We start from the raw sequence: 9,257 nt of genomic DNA, 5'->3' as shown, positions 1-9,257 counted from the left end.
AAATATTTTTAAGAATCTTGATTCATAGTGCCAAATTTCTTTCCAAAAGTTAGAAGACAGCGTATTTGTTTCGAAGTTGTATTCTGCACTTCACATAAATGGAATCTTTCGGCGTTCTCTTTTGTGCCCGATTTAACATTATCTGTGATAATCATCTAGGTTTTTGCATTTATCAGTAATTATTTCCTATTGCTGTGTAGAAGTTCATTGTATAACCACAATTTACCTGTACAAGGACTCATGGACATTTGGATTATTGGTGTTTGGCTGCTATGAACATTCTGGTATAAACCTTTGGTAGATGTGTTACTCTTGGAGTGGAATTGCTGAATAGCAAGATGAGACAGCTCCTGTATGCACTGTGGAAGTTTTCCAAAGCGGTTCTATCGTTGGGCTCAGTTCTTGGTCTCTTGACTAAGTGAGGGAAGGAGATAACCTAGAGGCACGACTCACATAAGGTAATGCGTATACTCCAACTGCGTGCTTCACTCAGCTAGGAACGTCCATTCAAATTCTCAAAATACTGTCAGGTAGGTGCCACCATTTCACGCATGAATAAATAGACTTAGTAAGGTCAAATGTCTTGTTCACAATTTGACTCTTCGTAGGCTTGGCCGCATACCTTGCTGTATTGCTGTACTGCCCCTAACAACTTCTTAGCGCACAATGTGAAGACGCCCTCCACTCATCCCCGATACCGAAGCAGAGTCGGCATCCTAGCCGTGAGAACAAAGGAAGCAATCAGCTAGGCCGCGTGGGCATCCGCCCTGCCCCTGCCCCTCACCTATGCACAAGCGCAGTTTGAGCCATCCGGAGCCTGGCGGCTCACGCGCGCGTGACGTAAAGCCGTACGCCAGTGCGTGGTGACGTAAGGGCGTGCTTGGTGGCTCACCGGGGAAGATGGCGGCTGCTCCTTTGGAGGAGAGGGATTGAGAGGGGCGGAGGGAGGAAGCCGATAGAAGAGACATTCCCAGCAGAGAAGACGAACACTTCGCTCGCCATTTAGTAGGAGCTCCGCTCAGCGCCAGAGGGTGAGTGTGGCGGCGGCCCGGGACCGCTAGTTTGCAGCAGGTGACGGCACTTTCCGCCATTTTCAAGCTCGGCCGTTGCGTGCTTAGGGGGCCTGGAGGGGCGCCTGGGAACAGGATGAAAAGGCTGGGTGGGATGGGCGACGTCGGAAGGGTGCTTTGAGGCAGGTTGGAGCCTTAAGGGAGGGGGCTGGAGGATTGAGGCGCACCGGGAAAGGAGAGTATGGTAGGCTTAAGTTCCTGACTTGTGACTGGAGGCGAGAAGACGACGGTAGGCCACGGATAATAGTGAAGTTTGGAGGAAGGAAGTGCAATAAACTGAGATTTGGAGCAAGAGTGGAAGGAGTTTGGCCAAGAGTTGAACTGAGCGGGGCTTGGAGGAGTGGTTGGTTTAAGGGGTCACGGGAAATTAATGAGAAACCTCTGAGACAGCAGAAGGTGCAGCCTAGAAATCGCGGCTTGAAATCGGTATTTTTAACAGGAGTAAGACCACAACTTGACAGGTAAAATCTCTGTTCTTTTGGAATAATTAAATTCCTATTTTGTTTGTTTTGGATCATGCTCACTACAAGAGTCTCTTTAAAAACTCCCTCCACATCTCCGACTTCAAGTTGACTTTTGGCAACTAGGTATTTAGGATCTTAAAATTGTTTTTTAAAAAAAGAAAAAAAAAACCCAAATGTTGATACTTGATTGTAACCCTTGTGATTAGTGGCCCATCCACAGAAAAGAGAAGGAGGCGAGTCTATAGAGAATTCCGTAATTGGGTCTGCTTAAATCAAATCAGAAATCTACAGGTTACTTATAGAAAGCCTTTCAAGAATATTTTGAAATACTTCCTACGTAGGTGACATTAAGTTAACTGTTCACGGTAAAGACAGTGTGAACAAAAAACGCCTCTGTTAAAAGGAATATCTCTTGGGAGCGCTGAGTTGACTTTTAAGTACACTCTGGAGATCTAGTTGCATGCTCTATTTTTTTCTTTGTGAACGTGATGCAGTGGTATATCTATTTAATTCATACAGAACTTTTAGAAACTTAGTGAAAAGAAACATTAATTGTTCCTCTGCTGGCATTTTTCTTTTCCATATCTTAATTACATTTAACACCGATATTTTATTACCTTACTTTTGCACTTTTTAATCGGTCTTGCCTAGAAGGTAAAAATACTGTATCGATTTGAGTTTGTGCTGAGGGTCGAAATTCCATATTTAGCCTATTGAAACAATTTACAATTTATCTTTCTGTAGTTGTGGGAACGATTTTGGTAGAAAGTTGGCTTTACATCACAGTGCTTTAGAAAAAAATAAATTCTTATTAATGAAGTCGGTGGCCTAACTTGCATTGTTTGGTTGATGAAAAATGTTGTTGTTATTTTTATTTCTAATGACTACAGTACCTGGTATTCATAAGTGGTCTATCCAAGTACTAACCAGCCCCGACCCTGCTTAGCTTCTGAGATCAGACGAGATGGGGCACGTTCAGGGTGGCATGAAAAATATTAAAATAACAGATTTGCCATCACAGTTTTAACTTGACGTAAGGCTTTAAGAACTTTTTTTTACTAACCACTTAAGATGCTTAGTCAGAACTCTCTTTGCTAAGTAATAAGTCCACATACTTTTCACATTACTTTTGGAAAATCATTATATGATTATTGCTAAAGTTTGAACTGTTTCGTATTTAAGAATAAAGTATGGTCACAATAAAGCTTTATAACTATAACAAATATATTGACAAAGATATTAAAGTATTTCACTTGTGAAGATATTTAAGTAATTCTTTTGAGGTTGCTTAGGAAAATTTAAGACTTTATGAGTTTTTAGAATTAGTATTAATTGGAGCCTGCAGATTAGAAATCTTCATGATCAAAGTATGTTTAATGTCAGAAACTTGTTTAAGCATTCAGTGGACAAAGCTAGGAAATGTGTTTTCAGAAATGATCAGTTTGTATTGATATTTTAAATTCCAAGTGAAAGCTAACATTATCATTGGAATTTCCTACAAAGAAAATTGATTCAAATTTACAATGCCATTATTATAAACCCTACTGAGTGCAGTTGATTTCAGTCCTTTTTGTCCCCCCTTAGAATGTATTCCACTCAGGATGAACTGTTAGAGAATTGTGCTCAGAAGTTACTTGAAATAACAACTTTCTTTTCTGTTTTGATCAATTTGATTACTTTCGATTATCAAGTTTGACTTTTTGTGTTCATTTTTTGGGTGCTTTTTAAACTCTTGATTTAATTTTGAATGTTATTTACATGGTTTAAAATTGAATTCTGTAATGAAATTAAGTCTTCCTTTTGTCTCTAAGCTCTTCACTTGCATTCTCACTACCCAATGTATGTGTATGCTTACTTTTCCTTTCTTACAAAAGTGGCATAGTGTAAAAAATTGTGACTCTTTTTTTATTGTTAAAAATATTTTACCATCTTAACCATTTATAAGGGTACAGTTCAATAGTGTTAAGTATATTCACATTGTTGTGCCACAGATCTGAGAACTTTTTTCATCTTACAAAACTGAAACTTATACACCTATTGAACAGCTCTCTTTTCTTCCTCTCCCAGCCCTGGCAATCACCACTGTGCTTTGTTTCTATGAGTTTGACTGTTTAAGACACCTTGTCTGATGGGAATCATGCAGTATTTGTCTTTTTTGGACTGGCTTATTTCATGTAGCAATAATGACCTCAAAGTTCACCCATGTTGTAGCATGAGATTTCCTTACATTTTACAAAAGAATAATGTTCCATTGTATGTATATACCATATTTTGTTTATTTATTCATGGTGAATGGGTAATTGGATTGCTTTCATCTTGACTGTTGTGAGTAGAGCTGCTGTGAACTGAGGTATGCAGATACCTCTTTGAGACCTACTTTTAATTTTTTTTTTTTTTGGATGTATATTCAGAATTGGAATTACTGGATCATGATGGTAGGTTGTTTTTAACTTTTGGAGGAAACGTCATCCTGTTTTCCATAGTGTTTGCACCGGTTTACAATCCGGCTAACAATACAAAAGGGATCCAATTTCTCCACATCCTCACCAACACTTGATATTTTGTTTTTTTTTTTTAATAGTAGCCATTGTAATGGGTGTGAGGTGATACCTCATTGTGGTTTCAGTTTGTATTTCTCTGATGTTTAAGGATGTTGAGCATCTTTTCATGTTGGCCATTTGTATGTCATGTTTGGAGAAATGTCTATTCACATCCTTTGCCCAAACCCAAATTTAGTTGGGCTATTAGATTTTCTTTTTTGTCATTGAGTTGTAGGAGTTTTATATAAGAAACACACACATACGTTATTAACCCCTTATCAGATAATATGATTTGCAAATGTTTTCTCCTCTTCTGTAAGTTGCTTTTTTACTCTGCTGCTTATGTCCTTTTCTGCACAGGTTTTTAAGTTTGATGTAGTCCCATTTGTGTGTATGAGGCTCTTTTTATCCCCTTAACCCTATATCCAAGGAGTCATTCAATATCAATTTAAGAACCTCCCCACCCCCAACTTGTGATAAAATGATTTGTAATAAGAAATATATATTTTTTGTCTTTGTCCTGTTTCTGGAAAAGATTTCCTAAAACTCTGATAATGAGTTTGTAGTAAGAAATATATATGTATATTTGATCTTTGTCCTGTTTCTGACACAGATTTCCTAAAACTCTTGAGATTTCCTAAGTGATTAGAGTGATAAAGGTGCCTTGATATTCATAACAAACCCCTTGCGACCACACCTGAGTTTATGTTAATGAAGTGACTTTTGAAAAGCACCTAAGGAGGGGAGCTGGTTGCCATGGAAACCACCCTCTGATTAGGGTATTGGAATTTTTAGTTCTACCTCCTGGACCTCCGGAGAGGAGAGGGACTGGAGGTTGAATCAGTTGCCACTGGCCAATGATTTAATTGCTCTGGTATTGAAGGCTCCATAAAAAACCAAAAGACTGGGTTCGGAGAGATTCTGGGTTTGTGATTGCTCGGAGATTGGAAGAGTGGTGAGCTCAGAGAATATGGAACTGCTGAGCCCCTTCCCACATACTTTGCCCTGTGTATCTCTTCCACCTGGCTGTTCCCAAATTATATAGCCTTTTATAATAAACTGGTAATCTAGTAAATAAATATTTGCATTATTTTCACTTTTTGGTAATTATGAATAAAGCTGCTTTGAACGTTGGTGTACAAGCGTATCTCTGGATGTAATGCTTTCAGTTCCCTTGGGAATATACGTAGGAGTGGAATTGCTAGATATTATGGTAATTCTATGTTTAGGATTTAAGGAAATTCCTAACTTTTCCCAAGAGGCTATATCATTTTACATTTCCACCAGCGATGTATGAGAGTTCCAGTTACTCTACATTTTCACCAACACTAGTTATGTCCTTTTTTTTAATTATAGCCACCCTAGTGGATGTGAAGTGTTACACCTCATTGTGATTTTGATATGCATTTTCCTAGTGACTAATAATGCTGAGCATCATTTCATGTGCTTACTGGCCATTCGTATATCTTCTTTAGAAAAATATCTATTTAAATACTTTGTCCATTTAAAGAACTAGATTGTCTTTTTATTATTGAGTTGTAAGAGTTCTTTATTCTAAATGCAAGTCTCTTATCAGATACATGATATGCAGAAATTTTCTTTTCACTCTGTGGATGTCTTTTCACTCTCTTTAAAGCACAGAAATGTCTAATTTTGATGATGTCCAGTTTATTTTTTTATTTTGTTGATTGTTTTTGATATCTTAAGAAGGCTTTGCCTAACTGAATATATGTATTTGCTGTATTTAATGCAGTTAGCAATTGGTCAAGCAATTGATTTTCCCAGCCGAGAATGCGGATTGTTGTCCATTGGTATAAATATGAATTTGAATTTGATTTTGTGGTTAGAAATCTGTAAGCTTTAGTTCATCCATGTAGCATGTGTTCAAGTTTCCTTTTTAATGCTGCATAATACTTTATTAAATACACCACATTTCTTTACCCATTTATCCATTGGTAAACATTTGAGTTTTTTTCATCTTTTAACTATTGTGAATAATGTTGCTATGAACATGGATGTACAAATATCTGTTCATGTATCTGCTTTCAGTTCTTTGGATATATACCAAGAATTCTGTAGCATTTTGTACGTACTTTTATAGTCTTTTGCCCTGTCGTGTTATAAATGTTTGTATGTCTTAAGATTTAAGCAAAGGCATATAGTAGGGAAGCATGAGAAATAATAAAATTGAAGCAATGATTAACAGACGTTCAAAACAGTACTATACCCAGATGGGTTCATTGATCAATTCTAGCAAACATTTCAGAAAGAAATTATACCAGTTCTCTACAATCTCTTTCAGAAAATAGAAGTAGAGGGAATACTTTCTAATTCATTCTTGAGGCCAGCATTACCCTGACATCAAAACCAGACAAAAGACGTTACAGAAGCAGAACCATAGATCAATATCTCTTGAGCATAAATGCAGAAATCCTCAATAAAATTTACCAAATTTAATCTAACAATGAATAAAAAGAATTATACACATCATGACCCAAGTGCAATTAATTCCAGCTATGCAAGGCTGGTTCTGCATTCAATATTGAATTGATGTGATTAGTCTATCACACCAACAGGCTAAAGAAAAATACGGTTGTATCAATAAATGCAAAAAAAGCATTTGACAGAATTCAATACCCATTCGTGATAAAAATGCTCAGCAAACTAGATATAGAAAGAAACTTCTCCAGATTCACATAGAACATCTCCAAAATACCCCCACAGCTTATATACTTAATAGTGAGAAACTAAATACTGAAATCAGGAACAAGGCAGGGATGTCCATGTTCACCATGCCTTTTCGACATTGTCCAGGGAATCATAGCTAATGCAGTAAGGCAAGAAAAGGTAATAAAAAGTAGATAGATTGGAAAGGAAGAATTTAAGCTGAAACTGTTTTTGTTCACAGATGATGTAATTGTCTATGTAGAAAAATCTCAGGAATCAAAAAACTAAAAAATTCCTTTTATTCAGATAAGTATTATTAGTATCTTTAAGTGGCTGGTTACTGGAGAACAGATTATTCTCATAATTCTAAGGTATAATCCTAAGGTATTAAACATTTTAGATATACAGAAAAATTGAAAGAAGTTTATACCATGTACTTGCTTCCTAGATTCAACATTTGTTCTAATTTTGCTGTATTTTTTTTTTCTTTGTTTACTAGGGCTGCTATAGCAAAATACCACACATTGAGTGGCTTAAATAAGAACTGTCGTACAATTCAAGAGGTTAGGTTTCTGAGATCAAGGTGTCAGCAGGGCTATGTTCCCTCTAAATGCTAGGAAGGGATCTGTTCCACGTCTCTCTTCTAGTTTCTGGTAGTTCGTTGGCTTTTGGCAGGATAACCCCAATATTTACGTGTGTCCAGATTTTCCCTTTTTGTAAGGATACCAATTCTACTGAATTATGGGCCCACCCTACTCTAGTATGACTTCATCTTCACTAAAGACGTCTGCAGTGATCCTGTTTCCCAAAGAAGTGCTGGGGTTTAGGATTTAAACACATCAATTGTGAGGGGATGTAATCCAACTCAGTGTATTCTGTCTCTACATAATACATATTTTGTGGCCATTTGAGAGTAATTGCAGACGTTATGACACGTAATGCTTAAGCATGCAATATCTGCAAACAATATCACATCTAAGGAAATTAAGAGTTTTCTAACATGTAATATCTGATCCATATTCAAACAGTCTTTGATAGTTGCTTTTTCAAACCAGGACCTATTCAAGGTTCATATGTTACATCTGATTGTCTCCTTGGTTTTACTAGAGCAGTCTTCCTGATTTTTTTTTACACAAACTTTTTTCTTTTTCTTTGTTGTCCATCTATCAGTCAGTCTGTCAGTTTGTCATTGTCTTTCACAGAAGTATCTCAGTTGTAAATCAAGCCTCTATGCTCTGCCAACCTGAATTAGGACTGGTTGAAACCACCATTTGCTTCCTCTGTCCAAGAGTCTTAATACAGAAGACATGTTTCTTGATGGACAGTTAAGAGGGCTGTTACATTGTCTCTGTTAATAGTTGTTGTGGAGGATGGACTGCATCTCTGTGTGTCTCAAGGGTTGTCCTCCCACCTCAAAATGTTTATTTTGTAAATGTGACACATTGTGTATTTTAAGTTAGACTATCCTGAATATACCCCTTCAATTAGGTGAAAATTCTTTTAGCTCATTTCTTGTGATACAAAAACAAAAACTTTTGTGAGCAAATATTTTTTGTTGGATCTTTCCACTATATAGTTACTATTTTTTCCTTTGTAGTTAATAAGTATCTTGGAGGAGATACTTTGAAACTATATAAATACTGTTTCTTCTCAAACTTTTACTCATTAATTAGAATCCACTGGTGGAGCCTGTCTGCAGCAAGTATTAGTGGTGTTCATTGGTGATTTTCTGTTAGCATATATTTTAACAAGTTCTCTTAAAATTTTCATATGTGCCAGGCAGTATGTAAGTCATTGGGAATATAAAGATTAAAAACATTTAGTTCTTACTTACAAGGAATTTATAGTATAGATGGAAAGACAGATGTGTAGTTTTTACCATTGTAAATATGCTTTTCTAGAATTATATGTAGTATACTTTGGAAAAGCAAAGACTGCTTAGTAAATTCAGCATAATAAGCATAAATTTACATAAATAATTGGCATAAGACTATGCCAACAAAGATTGTGAAAATACAGTAATATACCACTTAATGGATAGGCAAATGTCCTGAGAAATGTGAATTTAAGCTGATTTGACCATTGTGTTAAATCATAGAGTGCACTTACACAAACCTAGATGGTATAACCTACTACACACCAAGGCTACAAACCTATGCAGCATATTACTGCACAAGACATGAAATTAAATCAAGCACAAGAGAAAATGATGCAATCAAGAGACGCAGTAAACATAAGCTATAAGAGGCTTCTGCCTGCATAACACAGTTTGTTGTACAGCAAACTTTGTTTTAATAAGGAAGAATACACTTTAAAATAATGGTAAAAAGTATAGAATAAGTAAATATATAAACCAGTAACATGATCATTTATTATTATCAAGTGTTATGTACTGTACATAATTGTACAGTACTTTTAGAAGACTAGCAGCTCTAGGTTTGTTTATGCCAGCATCACCACAAAAATCTGAGTAATGAATGCATGGCACTATGACATTATGATGGCTACAGCTTCAC

General features: G+C 36.4%; 1 protein-coding gene across 2 annotated transcripts in view; it reads left to right on the top strand.

Annotated features, from left to right (window-relative positions):
- The first annotated feature begins 871 nt into the window (after positions 1–871).
- The window catches only part of WDR33 (WD repeat domain 33), an 84,549-nt gene continuing 76,163 nt past the window's right edge, over positions 872–9,257 (top strand). For both annotated transcript variants that reach the window (XM_016157043.2, XM_016157042.2), the window contains exon 1: positions 872–1,031. The gene's annotated coding sequence lies outside the window, so the exon portion shown is untranslated. The remainder of the gene's footprint in view (positions 1,032–9,257) is intronic.

Source organism: Rousettus aegyptiacus, unplaced genomic scaffold, assembly GCF_014176215.1.
Source record: "Rousettus aegyptiacus isolate mRouAeg1 unplaced genomic scaffold, mRouAeg1.p scaffold_m13_p_2, whole genome shotgun sequence".
NCBI lineage: Eukaryota > Metazoa > Chordata > Mammalia > Chiroptera > Pteropodidae > Rousettus > Rousettus aegyptiacus.
The sequence above is the reverse complement of the archived record's forward strand: the minus strand, read 5'-3'. Positions and strand labels throughout refer to the sequence as shown.